At 48.5% G+C, this 14,574-nt stretch overlaps 1 protein-coding gene across 1 annotated transcript in view; it reads left to right on the top strand.

The window, feature by feature from the left end:
* LSM6 (LSM6 homolog, U6 small nuclear RNA and mRNA degradation associated) overlaps positions 1–14,574 on the top strand; it is a 30,448-nt gene that overhangs the window by 719 nt on the left and 15,155 nt on the right. The gene's annotated exons all lie outside the window — the stretch shown is intronic.

Raw genomic sequence — 14,574 nt, 5'->3', positions numbered from 1 at the left:
GTGTGCCCCAGTGAGGCCTCCTCCTCCCCTACAGCCTCATTTCCAGCCTATCACTTTACGCGACAACAGGTAAAATAACTTAGCTAGCTCAACACCAGTAGCATCAGCAGCAGCATCAAAGGTACCCACACGGAACTGTCACAGAGCCTGTCTTTTTATAAAGGAATTGACATCAAGAAGTAAAGATGTTGTGTTGTGTTGGACATACGGTGTTACTCATGGTGTGTGATGGCTTATCTTGTGTTTTTATGTCTATATGTGTATTATGAAAAAAAAGGAGTACTTAACAAAATGTAACTTTGGACGCTTTAGGGTTGAAAACCCCTTTGTCAGGCTGAGGGAGTACCTGCAGTTGGTCCTGGATGGAAGAAATAGTAAGGAAACCAGAGGTGGGCCTGGCCCGCAATGCAGGCAAGAAAGCCAGTCAGTGAAAATGGAAATGGAGGCATCAGGGGGTGAGGGACAGGGGGATGTAGTAGCTGTGCAGGTAAAAGTGCAGAGATGCCTGGGGTGTCAGATGTCCGGCAGGTCGCTGTGTGCCAGAACTTCACTGTGCATAGTGAGTCCATGAGTTTCTGTACCTACTACCTAGGAGGCTGATGAAGTGCAGTTCAAAGGCCCAGCTCTGAAAAGTGGTTTGTACATTCAAACAAGCACCTAACCTCATCACCAGAACTGAAGCCAACTTCCTACAGCTCAAACCCTGCCAACTATCTCCAGTACCCCCACAAACTGCACACCAGAATCTATCAAAGACAACAAAACCCAACTACTTGTGGGGGCACATGTCTCATCAAAAAACACTCTGCCTCCAGTCTCACAGGCCTGCCTGATCCTGAGAGGGAACAAATTACAATGCAAACCACTTTTCAGAGCTAGGCCTATGAACTGCACTTCATTAGCCTCCTAGGTAGTAGGTACAGAAACTCATGGACTCTATATACACAGTGGAATTATGGCACACTGCGACCAGCCGGACATCTGACACCCTGGGTACCTCTGCACTTTCCCCCCCTGACCCCCCCCCCAGCCTGTCCCTCACCCCCCCGACACCTCCATTTCCATTTTCACTGACTGGCTTTCTTGCCTGCATTGTGTGCCTGACCAGCCTCTGGCTTCTTTACTATTCCTTCCATCCAGAACCAACTGCAGGTAATTCCTCAGCCTGACAAAGGGGTTTTCAACCCTAAAGCTGGCATCCCAGGCAGCTAACCTGAGCTCACCGGGAGCCTCATAACTCCATTGCAACCAGTAAGTGTCAGGTCTGGGCATTCCCTGCCAGGACTTTGTGCGTGTATGTGTTAGATGGAAGTTATGGCGCCTCCTACCCACCTTTCACCACCTGTCTGTGGGTGGAGCTTGGGGAACCCCAGCAGCAGGAGGTTCACCTTTAGGAACACCAGCTGCTCCACCAAACCAGGATCCAAGGAGGTGCAGTGTGGTGTCACAACATCCCCAGCAGTGCTGAACACCCTCTCACTTGGAGCACTGGTCGGTGGACAGGACAGGTCTTGCTGGGCAACCATGGCCAGATCCTGCTGCATCTGCCTGTGGTTTGACCAGTAGGTCAAGGGGTCGCAGTCCTGTAACTCCACATCCGCAGCTGGATAGGTAGCAACCGATCCAAGGAGGTGCAGTGTGGTGTCACAACATCCCCAGCAGTGCTGAACACCCTCTCACTTGGAGCACTGGTCGGTGGACAGGACAGGTCTTGCTGGGCAACCATGGCCAGATCCTGCTGCATCTGCCTGTGGTTTGACCAGTAGGTCAAGGGGTCGCAGTCCTGTAACTCCACATCCGCAGCTGGATAGGTAGCAACCGAAGCCTCGGCACTACCTGCCTGAGGCTGGGATCTGGTGCATTTGGACCCAGCATTGAAGCCATGCCCATGGCCCACATTGGCAGTGGCTGGAGTAGAGGAGACTGGCTGGTGCTGGGAGTGCTGGCACGGGAAAATGAATCCCCCTCTTCCACATCTCCTCGCCTCTGCACTTCGGCCTCCCTGACCTTGTTCACCCGCACCTGCGTCCAGTGATTGAGGGTTTTGGGGCTGCCAGTGCACATACTCCCCTTCACCCTCAGGTCGCACATGCCCACCATCATGTGGGCCATACTGGACTGCAAGAGATCCAGCCATCTCCCGATGCCCTCCTTCAGCCACCTCACCAGTGCCTGCACGTCTGGTGAAAGCGGCCTGGCCCAGTCAGGAACACTGGTCCCTGGAACTTCTCCATTTGGTTCTCCAGTTCCCTCACTAGGGGGATCACCTGGCTGAGGAGGGCATCACCAGCGCTAAGGGTCTTGGTGGCCTTGAGGAAGGGCTTGAGGACCACCAAGATCTGGGAGATGGTATCCCACTCAGCTCTGTTCAGGGGGCCGCTGATCCCAATCTCCCCAAGCAAGGTCATCTCATGGATGGTCTTCTGTTGCTCCACCAACCTTTCGAGCATCAGGTATGTGGAGTTCCACCGAGTCTCCACATCCTGCATGATTTTGTGCTGCAGGATACTCAGCTCTGCCCGTTTCTCCCACAGCATCTTGCCCCCCTTGATGCTGCGGTGGAAGTAGCTCACCACCCTCCTGCATTTTGAAATCAGCTGGCTTGTAGCAGTGCCACGCAGTGGATGCCAACAAAGTTGGCATCATGGACAGCCTTCACTATATTGGCCCCATTGTCGGTGTCCCTGCACCATGCGATTCATGGCCCCCATGATTTCCCTTGCCGTGTGGGACTCATCCAGCACCTCGGCTTGCAGTAGAGCGCACCGATGGCCTGACTGATTGCACCAGTGCCCTGTGAGGGAGAGGTAGGCGTGATCACCACCCCGGCTGCTCCAGATGTCAGAGGTGAAGTGCAAGGCTACCTGTGGCCCTGCCTTGTGCAGCTCCTCCCTCAACTACTCCCTGCATGCCTCATACAGGAAGGGCACCACTGTCCTGCTAAAGGTGGTGCATGTGGACATTTTGTAAAATGGGGCCAGAAGTGCTACAAACCGCCTTGTAACAGGGGGCCTGCTCTGGGCCGATTTCACTGTGCCCCACCCACCTGTTTCTGGGCTAACCGCCCGCCTTCTCATCTGCCACGCCTTGTTGGTAATTAATTAATTGATGTAAATTAAGCGGGAGGCTGCCCATTTCCTGCTCCGATGCCAGGGGTTGCTATCTTCAGCTCTGCCAGGGGGTGCCCTACACCGCAGCTCAAGCCTCGCAGATGGCATCTGTAGTTCTTACAATCACTGGCCTGGCCCCACACTGGGCCCCAGACTTCTCTGATCAGGACCCCTCTAAGATCCCTCCATTCCAGTGGCCTATTCCGCCTTCATTCTCGGCTACATAGCTCCCTGAGCCGCTTCCTCCTTCTGGGTGTGGTCCCCCCGGGACCTTTGGCTACTAGCCCTGGCCCACCTCCAGGTCAGTCAGAACCCCAGGCCCTCAGCTCTTGGGCGTTCCCTGTGGTGGGCCCCTGGCCCTTTGACCTTTCCGGTCCTGGCCCCAGCATTGACCAGTCAGGGGATGTTCAGACAGCTTCTTGAGTCTATGGCCTCACACCTTCTCTCTGGGGGTCCACCTTCCAGACCCTACAAAAGGGGTAACCCACCCAGTGGTGGGGGATAGGGGTTAAGGCACCCTGACTGCCTTTCACTGGGGTGGTATCTGGCCTGGTATTTCCTGGGGGCTCCCACACCACTGAGAGCCCCATCAGGCCACCCACTCCCAGCAAGGTGCAGTTTTAGGTCATGCCCAGGCCCAGGAGCCTCCTGACCATCACCTACAGCTCATCCTTTACCTCCAGATGATACCAGCAGCCCTGAATCTAAAATGGCTTCCCTAATCAGGCACCTGCTGGCTGCTGTATTCTGGCCCTTAAAGTGGCAGGCACAAACAGCGCCCTGCCACACACCTGAATCCTGGCCGCTCAACTAGGGAGAAGGGCTGGCTATCCAGAGCAAGCATGGCCCCAATGCCCTGGGTGATCTTGCTTGCCTTGGGAATGCGTCCCCTTTTCTGTCCACCTTTCCCCCACTGGTCCAGGGTGGCCTGCCTCTGCTTTGTGGGGAAGGGGGCTTTGGAGCAGGCAAGGGACTTCCCTTTCAGCACACTTGCACTGGTGCCAGGCTGAGCAGGAAGAAGGGCAAGGGAGTGCTGCCTCCTCAGATGTAGCAGCATCACTGTGGTGGAAAAGGGTCTCACATCCTTGCCATGGCTCATGTGCCTTCGGAAGTCCTGACAGATGGCAAACCTGGGATCATGTGCCAGCTCAAAATGCTCCCACACTACACTACTCCCCCATTTCTGGGTTGAGGCTGAGGATCCGGCCTTATCCCTCTCAGCAGGCTGAGGCTCAACACCAAGAGGAGCTGCCTCAGCTGAGCCATTTGCCTCTACAACCTCAGCCTCCTCTGAGGTGCTGCTTTCCGGAGGAGACCTGGGTCTAGGGGAAATTTGAGGGGTATGGAGCACAGACTCTGATTCTCCCTCAGTTCCCAGAATTGCTTGAGCCAGCGCGCTCAGCATCCCTGGTTCCAGCTCCAGCTCCTCCTCTGGCAGTGGGAGGCTCACGCTGAGAGATGAAATTGGGGTGGAGGAGACAGTGATTCCACTGCTGGTGCCTACTTCTTGACTGAGCAGAGGTGGTGCAGGTGCAGGGATGCCAGGTGCAGACACTGCTTCCACCTCCTTGCTTCCACTGGCAGCACTGATGTCATGGCTGCTTGGGAAGAGAATGCATCTGTGTTTGGGGGTGGGGGGGCTCTAGCTCTCCCCTTGCCCCCTCTCCCTCCCTTGCCAGAAGACCTAGTATCTGCCTTTCCAGCACACTTCATATTGATTTTTCCTGTGCTGCAAAAGGTCTCTGTGTGTGTTTCAATCCTTTTGTATTGTGTGTTTTATTCCCTCTGTTGCGTGTGTGTAGTGGCCTCTTCTTTAATTGTTTGCTTCAGTGTTAAGAGTTATGTAAAAATTGTGTGCTGTCTGTATGTCTTCTTCTGTGAATATCTGATTTTCCTTTATATTGTGTGTGTGTGTGCGCGCGTGCGCGCGTGCCTGCGCACGCACACAATCTGTATGCCTGCCTGCACAGTGATGGATCACACTGGCAGGGAAAACACAACTTTCTTTTTTCAAAGTTTCCAAAAAAAAATAAAAAAGAGCAAATATAAATTCAAAGAAATGAATTGAATGGTAATAGTAATTGAATAGCTAAACTAAAATAAGCTAAATCCTACCCAATCCTTTCTAACAAGAAAAAGGAGCAGGCAAGTTCAACTACTGAGTACAGAAAACAAGCTGAAATGCTGAGGGTTCCTTTCTCATGCAAGCAAACTGAGTCTGAGGGTTCCTTTCTCACGCAGTTCCTGAGAGGAAACAAGCTAGGAAAAGGCATAGCACGCCTCCAAACAGAGGCTTTTATGCTGTTTCTAGTCCCTCCCCACAAACGCTGCCATTGGAAAGGCAGCCGGAGAGAAATCCTTCACACTGGCCACCTACACATGTCAGTCTTCCCCACAGCTCCTCCTCCCTCCCTCCCCTCGCACTCTCCCTCCTTCTTCTAACTTTTAGTTTCAGCGTCCAAAGCATCCAAAGCATTTCTGAAGAGTTTTGGAAGCTCTGAACTGCTTCGGACAGCTTAACTGAGCCCGCATTTCAATCTGGGCATGCTGCTTCGGACGCCAAAGCGCCCCCAGATCCGAAGCGCAATCCAAAGCCTCGCACAGCCCTAGTGGACAGGGATTCAGGCATTCAGAGATACCTGGACAAATTAGAGGATTGGACCAAAAGAAATCTCATTAAATTCAATTAGGACAAATGCAAAGCCCTGCACTTAAGATGAAACAATGCCATGCACTGGTACAGGCTGGGGACTGACTGGCTAAGCAGCAACTCTGCAGAAAAGGACCTGGGGGGTTACAGTAGACAAGAAGCTGAATACGAATCAACAGTGTTTCCTTGTTATGAAGAAGACCAACAGCATCCTGGGCTGCATTAGTAGGTACGCTGCCAGCAAACTGAGGGAAGTGATTATTCCCTTCTATTTGGCACTGGTGAGGCCACATCTGGAGTACTGTGTCCAGTTTTGGGCCCCCCACTACAGAAGAATGTGGACAAATTGGAGAGTACATCAAACGCCAACAAAAATGGTGAGGGGACTGGGGCACACAACCTATGACGACAGACTGAGGGAACTGGACTTATTTAGTAGTCTGCAAAAGAGAAGACTGAGGGGGGATTTAATAGCAGCTTTCGACTTCCCAAAGCATGGTTCCAAAGAGGATGGAGATAGACTGTCCTTAGTAGGGCTGTGGAAAATGACTGTGTTTCGATTTGGTTAGAATTTGGCCATTTTGGAGGACAGTAATTTGTTTTGGTGTTTCGGATTGCTGACCCATTTTGTTTTGGCTGAACTTGTTTCAAAGCCCAGCTGGGTGGGGCTGCAGGGCCTCAGCGGGGAGTAGGACAGGGCCATGAGTGGCTTGTCTGGGGGAGAGCCACTGCCCTCTGTGCAGGTGAGGAGATCCCCACGTGGATCTCTGATCCCTGCAGAGCCAGGTCATGCAGCAGGAACCAGCACTGCTGTGCCACGCGACCTAGCTCTGCACAGAGCAGAGATCCATCCCAGGGATCTCCTTCCTGCCGCTGCCCACCCCATGCAGCCCCAGATCTGTGCTCTCTGCAGAGCCAGATCATGCAGCAGGTACCAGCACTGCCCTGCTGTGCGGCCTGACTCCACAGAGAGCAGAGATCTACACCGGGGATCTCCTCCCCACTGCTGCTCACCCCATGCAGCCCCAGATCTGTGCTCCCTGCAGAGCCAGGTCGTGTGGCAGGGACCAGCACTGCCCTGCCCTGCCGCATGACCTGGCTCCACAGGGAGCAGAGATCCATGCTAGGGTCTCCTTGCCGCCACTGCCTGCCCCATGCAGCCCCATGTCACCAGAGTAGCGGGGGGCAGGCAGTGGCGCGAGGAGACCCCCCTTGCGGATCTCTGCTCCCTGCAGAGCCAAGTCATGCAGCAGAGCGGCAGCATACAGTTGTTTCCCTGCAAGCCTGGCTCTGAAACGCTGAAATTTTCCGAAACATTTTGGATGTCTCGCTTTGTTTCGGAGATGTTCCTGAGCCTTCTGTTTTGATCTGGATTCAGTGTTTCAGGCACCAAAATGGCCTGACACACCTCCAAAATGAAATGGCTGCCAAAATTTTGCACAGCCATAGTTCGCAGTGGTGGTAGATGACAGAACAAGGAACAATGGTCTCAAGGTGCAGCAAGGGAAGTTTTGGTTAGATATTAGGAAAAACTCCCCCACAAGGAGGGTAGTAAAGCATTGGAATAGGCTATCCATAGAAGTTGTGGAATTTCCATTAAATCCTTGGCTGGGATAATCTAGTTGGGGATGGTCCTGCTGTGAGTAGGGGGGGTGGACTAGATGACCTTCTGAGGTAGGGATTCCAACCCTAATTTTCTGATTCTCTGATTTTTTGCCACGATTTCCTCTGTTCTTTGGACAGCAGAACAGATTCAACTTCTAAGACCCTACTGTTGCCTGTATCATCCTGTTTACTCTATTTTCCACTAATTATAAACTGGAAGTGCTCAGACTGAATCCAAAATCAGCTAGTGAAATCATCTTGTCGTCGTAATTGTTGTTCTTGTGTATTTAAGTATTTCTTCTCATAAGCAATAGACAGTGCAGAGTTTAGAACTCTTTAAAACTCATTTTCTGAGTTGTGCAGCCCTCTGTGGAAAGACTTTTCATTTTCAGCTGGAAAAATCTTATCTTTGAATCGGTTTTTACTGTATTAAAAGGAGAGTGAGTGAGTTGAGTGTGTCAAATATCACTTTGTTTTTTAAAGTTGACTGTAACGTTTTAATTATGTCCTCTGCGCAAAGATTCTGAAATGCCTTGTGTTTAAGGTTTAGAATAGGAATACGTACCACAGATTTCCATCATTAAGCGTAGTTGACAAAGGCCAACACAACTCTTTTCCTTGTAACCATTTATATTTGAGGTGAAGATGTTAATATGGAAATTTTGTGAGCAGGGAATGACTACGAACTCTATCATTGTAATTTATGACCTTTCAGCTAAGGCCAATGTAAAGGCAACTGCAATTGTTTTATACCTCAAGGCCAGCACATAGCAGATGTATGAAATTTGGAGTGTTAGACATAAACTTTTATTACCAAATTATAAATAATTTCTACCACTTACAGTGTTCACCTTTCAAGTTCATTGTGATTAAATCACAAGGGCAGCTTCTCACTGATTTCATTGAATTATAAAACTGAAAAAGCTTTATCAAAGTTCACTGTGAAAGGCTAAAGCAATATGGCATTTAAAAGAATCTAGTGATAGCAAAACACACAAAGTTTTTTTTAGATCTAAATCCTTCTTCATCTGAAAGGCTGAGACAAAAAAAGATGTAATCACTAGCTGATTAGGTCTTAATTTTATTTTCACTTTGAAACCTTTAAAAAGTCAATTAAATATGGATTATGGAAATCTTTCGAAGACCACCTTTCTGAGGTTATTTAGATTTTGTCACTCAGGCAATGTAGCATTCTTTTAGGTTGCCCATTAACAGATGTGCTTACATAATCCCTCTGAATATATTAGCAGAGGTATTCAACAGCTTTTCATCCCAGGTGCAAATCACACTACAGCAAAATGCTTGACAATAGGGGTCGTATTATACAGAGGGCAATTTATCACAAAGAACAACACATAAAACACCTTCATACCCTAAATACTGCACGTTATCAAGGTCAAGAATGAGGCTCTGGCTATATGACGCAGTCTCTTCAACCCTAAATGATAGGAGCCAAGTGTGCTGTAGAGTTAGCAAGACTCAGTTCCCAGGTCTGAAAGTGGTCAAGTAGTGGATGGAGTTACCTTCAACTTAATTCATAAGATCACTAGGATATTAAGCAAGAACTCAAAGCTATTTCAGAAGGTAGCATCAAATATACGAGCATTCTGACTACAGAGCACCCAAGAGGTTAACAGACAGTGTATGTCAGGATCCCAAGGACTAAAGGTAAATGCACAAACCCCATCTCCTTTAAATGCAAGTCACACAGAGATACTAGTGTAAACAGCAGCAATGGAAGGCCCACCAATCACAAACACCCTTGAGCCAGGCTTGCAAAAGTGTTACAAAAATTTACCAGTCCAGGCACAAAATCTATTTGCCCAGTCTTTACCCTGGTGATTAAAGATAACAGAAAAACTAATACCATCAAAATTATTGCTCACTGAAGACTAGTGGCCAAATTAAACCTTGTATGGCTGCTCCCAACAGTAACTATATTAGGTTCTTTTTTCTGCTTCAAGTACTAGATATAATCAAGCACAGTTGGAGGCTCCTGATTAATATGATGGTTGCCTGGCAACCTAATCACAATGTGGCTCCATTTCCCGGGCCTTGCCCATTCCTGAACTCCTAGGACAGTAAGGTGAACTTTATCCTGTTCATAGACCATGCTTGTTAAATCTCTCTTACCTAACCCTTTGAGAAAAGATATTACCAAAGAGTATAATAAAAAGATATGGGAAACGGCTCCAGACAGTGGAGAGAGGGATATTCACTAACCTATATTCCTTCACATTCTGCTCTCCTTTCTTTATTTTTATTTATAGTTTTAATAATATACTAATATAAGAATTATTTAAGAGTCTGGATGAGAATAAAATCCAATCTGAGAACATGCATAAATGAATCCAAGGCATACTGACATGATATGAAAGCCCTAAAGAGAAGGAAAGATTGCTCACTGCTAGGAGTAGCAGCCTGGATCCAGCAAAACACTATTTCAATTCACAAGCTTTCTGGGTGACCTTGTTCAAGTCACTTAATTTCACATCTTAATTTCCTCTCTCACATTAACAGAGTCAAGACTGAGACATTCAGATGCTTTGGTAATAGGAATCATATAACGCACAAAAATATTCTGGTATTAATAGCATTCCAGTTATATAATAGAATAGGTTATGATACCACTTCAGATAATTTTTCCATAAAAAAATCTATAAATTATTTTCTGATATAAATGTAAGGCATAAAAAAATACAGCCACATCAACAAATCAGAATTTACCTAATAAAGATTCAGTAGATTTGAAAGGTGAATTACCCTCAGAACATGCAGGCACATTTCTTAGTGGCTTTGTGTGAAATCAATAATGCTTTTGCATTGTCATAATTCTAAAACAGATATGACTTATGGTCTTTAACAAGGCAAAGTTACACGTCATATATAACAGAAATGCAATGCAGTATAAAAATCTCAGATTTAAGCGGTAAGAGTTTTTTCCTATGAGCCTGAGTAGCTTTCAGCAAATCAGGAAATAATGCACATTAAAATTCTGACAATTATTTTTTCCCCTCCTATACCTTTCAAATTTGTGCATAATTCTTTCTCTTAATGGGAAAATTGAGCAGTACTGTTCCTTTGCTGTTGAAGAAGATGACAAGAGAACAATTCTGGGAGATTTTTTTTCAGAAGTTTGCTGTTTAATTTAAATACCTTGGATATCTGATGAGGAAGAATCTTTGGGTCTCTTCTTAAAACCCTGTATAGCTCAGGTTGAAAAGCGGGATGCTTCATATCTCAGTTTTGTTTCAGAACAACTTAGAGCATGCTAGATTCCGTTGCCCAACATATTGTGGAAAAATTCAAAGGGAACTGCAGCAGATGGATTCAGTACAGGCACAGCTGTGGCTCTGCTTTAGAAGAATGACAGAGATTAAGGGTTATGGATACCTGGGGAAAAACTGTATTTTGGGACAAGTTTAACTGAGAGAAGATGCTAAACAAGTAGCAGCCCCTCCCATCCAGTGATAATCATCCAAGACCCCTAACTGGTGGAGAGGCCTCCTACTGGCATGCCATGCCTTTATAGAGTAGGGATGTTCAACCTCCAGCCTGAAAGGCCATGTATGTCATTTGGTCCGTGGGTGCTGCCATGGGTCCAAAAATTTGGCAGTTGGGGAGCGGTGGCAGCGTTAATTGCAGCTTCCTTGCTGCCAGATTTCCAGACCCATGTGGAGCTCTGTGCCAGATGACATACCTTGTGTACTAAATTATGCCAGTGTGTGGGGTCAAGCCAGTTTGCAGCCAGATCTGGAACATGGGGTCTGGTCACTATGCAGCAGGATCAGACCGGTATCAGACACTATGCAGCAGGATCAGACTGGTCAGTACCCAGATCTGGTGCATGGGGTCAAGATGGTGAGTGGCTGGATCTGGTGTCCCAGATTGGGACATGTGTGGTGTCAGGCCAGTATACCAGATGGTACCCACGGACCAACTCCATGCATCGGGTCCAGCCCATAGACTGGTCCCTCACCACTCCCCAGTCTTTCACCACTCCCCTGGCCTGAGGGGCTTAAAGATTAAGCACCACTGTTATAGAAGTACTACTGTTATATTATTTCATAATAACAAGATCACTGTTACAGATGTTGTGTGGGCAGTCATGGCATGACAACTAAGAATGGGATGCTGAATAGACAGAAAGAATTAACTAGACTAGATGGCACTAAACCTAGAGTAGACACCTCCAGAAAAGCTTGAAAAGCATGCTGTAGACTCAGTAAGACAGGGGTGGGCAAAACATGGCCCTTGGACAGGATCCAACCTGAGGGATTTTTTTCTGGCCTGTGGCAGGTCCCTTGGTTCCACCCAGCCCAGGGGCCAGCCTGGGCTGTGGTGCTTATGCCCAGTCCTGCCACCTCTGGGCACGCAGCAGGGCTATGTCCAGGGCTGAGACCAGGATCTTGGGGTGCTGACAGCATGGGCCTGGGGCCTGCACACCCCTTGCCTGTGGAACCCATGCCCGGCACAGGGCGGTGAGAGCAGTGGATCGTGGCTTTACCCTGGCCCCATGCTGTCAATGCCCCACAATGCGCCCTGTGATCCCAGTTTCACCTGCCTGTTTCACTCCTGGACACTGCTCCCTGCTCGCTCATGGACCCATCCCATCCACCCTGCCATGTGCAGAGCAAAGCCACATAAGGAGTTTTGGTGAAATGGGTCAGCACTCCCCTGCCTGTGCAACAGCTCACAACAGCTCACCAAAACTCCTGATATGGCCTGTGGGCCCAAATAACTGCACACCCCTGCAATAAAAGGAGCTTGAACAGCTGCAACTTCTGCTTTGAAAACAAAAGAGTACATTGCACTGCTATCAATCAAGCATCTTTCATAAGCATGGCACCCACACAACACATAATAAATAGAAATAAAATATTTGTACAAATACAGTTCATCTTAAGCACCGTTAGGCTAATGGGTGAACAGTGCATGAGGGAGATGTTCTAATATCAGCTGTAAGCAGGTATATGAACCAAACATGAGCATGGCTGGAAGGCATTCACATCACACCACCTGCAATGTTACCTTTCCTCTGGCATTCCAGCACCTCAGGTATGACCAGCTATAGTAAAAAAAGCAAGACAAAGAAGTCAGTGGTTTGGAAAGTTGACCATCATTTAAAAATATTTACAGCCTCTGAAAAGAGAAGCATGGGCCAGGATGCACATTCTGCAGGGATCTAAAATTAACAGTGTTGCAAGAAAGCACCAGCAAATTGAATGAGAGGACACCCTTCCTTACTGGCTCACAGCCCCATGTTAGGAAGGGCTGATTTACCATCCTCTTCTAGCAGAAGTCTGCCCGTGGAGAGGTGGTTGCAAACATGCCCCAGCACACACAGCTCAGGGGCAGATCCGAGGGAGTGCACTCACTTTGATTCCTGCTCTACACAAAGTTTAAAATGAACTGCCTGGCAGTAGCAGCAGCATTTCTAGTCAGGCATTGCTCAGGGAGTCAATTGACTCGATAGCTCAGTATCATCCCACCTAGTTCCATCTAAATTCTTCATTCCACAGGTGTTAATGGCTTCTTTCCATGGGTCTTGATGCTCCACCAAAAATGCTATCCTTTGTTCTGCCATTCTGCTGTCTGTTCCCTGCTCCTGATACTGAAGCTCCTAATTCTCAGCTTTGCAGACTGTTTTTAACTCATTCCTATGAAGTTAGGTTTGCTTTTGCTTCATTCTTAAACTGAGTAACACAGCCCTAGGCCTGTAGTGTCTACATGAAGCTTCTAATTTTTTTTTAACTGAAGAAAGATAAATGCTGTTATATGTGATGATGCACCTCACCGTCCCCATGCCCCCTTTCCAAATTCCACGTCTGCATACACTTCACAGCACAAAGAGGAGAAGATGGAGCTTTAGGGGCAGAACATGCGACTTTAACCTTGGACTCTAATCTGAGGCCTTCTGTATTAAACCAGCGGCTGACTATGACTAAGGTGACTGCTGGCATCCACGTCTTAGCAGCAGGAGCAGGCAGAGAGGGAGGCTGAGGTCCTCAACCTTTTTAGACTCATTAGCCTTTGGGAAATGCCAGCTCTTCTGTATCTCATCCAGCACACTACATGCCCTGATGGAAAATATGTAAGAGAAACCAAGAAATAACTGTGCACCAGAATGAACACACACCAGAAATCTATGAGAGACAGAAATACCCAAGCACCTGTGGGTGCACACTTCTCACAACACACCCACTCTCTCTCCAGTCTCTCACTTCTCATCCTCAAAGATAATGTACAAAACACCTTTCACAGACGAGCCTATAAACTTCACTTCATCAATGTACTGGATACAAAAAATCATGGACTAAATAGACATTAGATTTACAGTACATTATAATCTGCCTGACCTTCAATAACCCCAGGTAACCTCTCTACATTTTACCAGCTACATTATCACCAGGTCAATAATCCCCCACCCCTACCTGCCTCACACCTCTTGTCCCCCATGGCCTCTGATCCTCGCTGCCATTGCATTTGCATTTTTGCAGGCCTGCATTTTACATGTTGGCTTCTGTTCCATCCAGGAGAGCATGAAACAGCCGCAGACTCTTCCTGTGCCTGAAGAAGGGTGCTTGTGCCCGAAAGCTTGCAAAGAACAATTTCCCCAACTATTTAGCTGGTCTAATAAAAGATATCACATTTATCGAAAAAGCCTTGTGTGCCTATGTCCTTAAGCTAACACGGCTACAACACCACCCCAGCTCTTTGTTTCCGCTCTTTATTTAAGGACAGGAGAGTAGCAGGGCAGGGTTTCTGCTGCACAACCACAGCCAGGGCTTCCTAGGGGCCATCCCCGGGCTCAACCTGTGAAGCAGCTTGGACAGGATCCCAGGTACCACTGGGCCAGGACACCCTGGCTGAGCACCCCTGGACTAAGGAGACTTTCTGGGCTGAGCTGAGCCGCCGTGCACGGAGCCCAGGGCAGCAAAGCAGCAGAGCCTGCAAGAGGTCACTGGAGGGTGAAGGCGAAAGTTTTGCAATGGGCAGATCCCATTAGGACGGGGGCGGGACCCTGACGAGCGCAGCGCAGGCGGCTTCACACGCTGGCCACACCCCAAGTCCCCAGCAGAACGCGTTCTTGTACAAGCAGGGAGTTCTGGCCCCGGCAGCTCGCCGTAGCAAGGCGTTGATTGGCTGTTCGTGCGCCCGGCAGCTTTCCTAGCCAACGGGTGGGCCAGCGGCCGGGTGAGCGGGCTA

The sequence above is a fragment of the Alligator sinensis genome, unplaced genomic scaffold (genome assembly GCF_000455745.1).
Source record: "Alligator sinensis unplaced genomic scaffold, ASM45574v1 scaffold169_2, whole genome shotgun sequence".
In the NCBI taxonomy this organism is placed as follows: domain Eukaryota; kingdom Metazoa; phylum Chordata; order Crocodylia; family Alligatoridae; genus Alligator; species Alligator sinensis.
The sequence above is the reverse complement of the archived record's forward strand: the minus strand, read 5'-3'. Positions and strand labels throughout refer to the sequence as shown.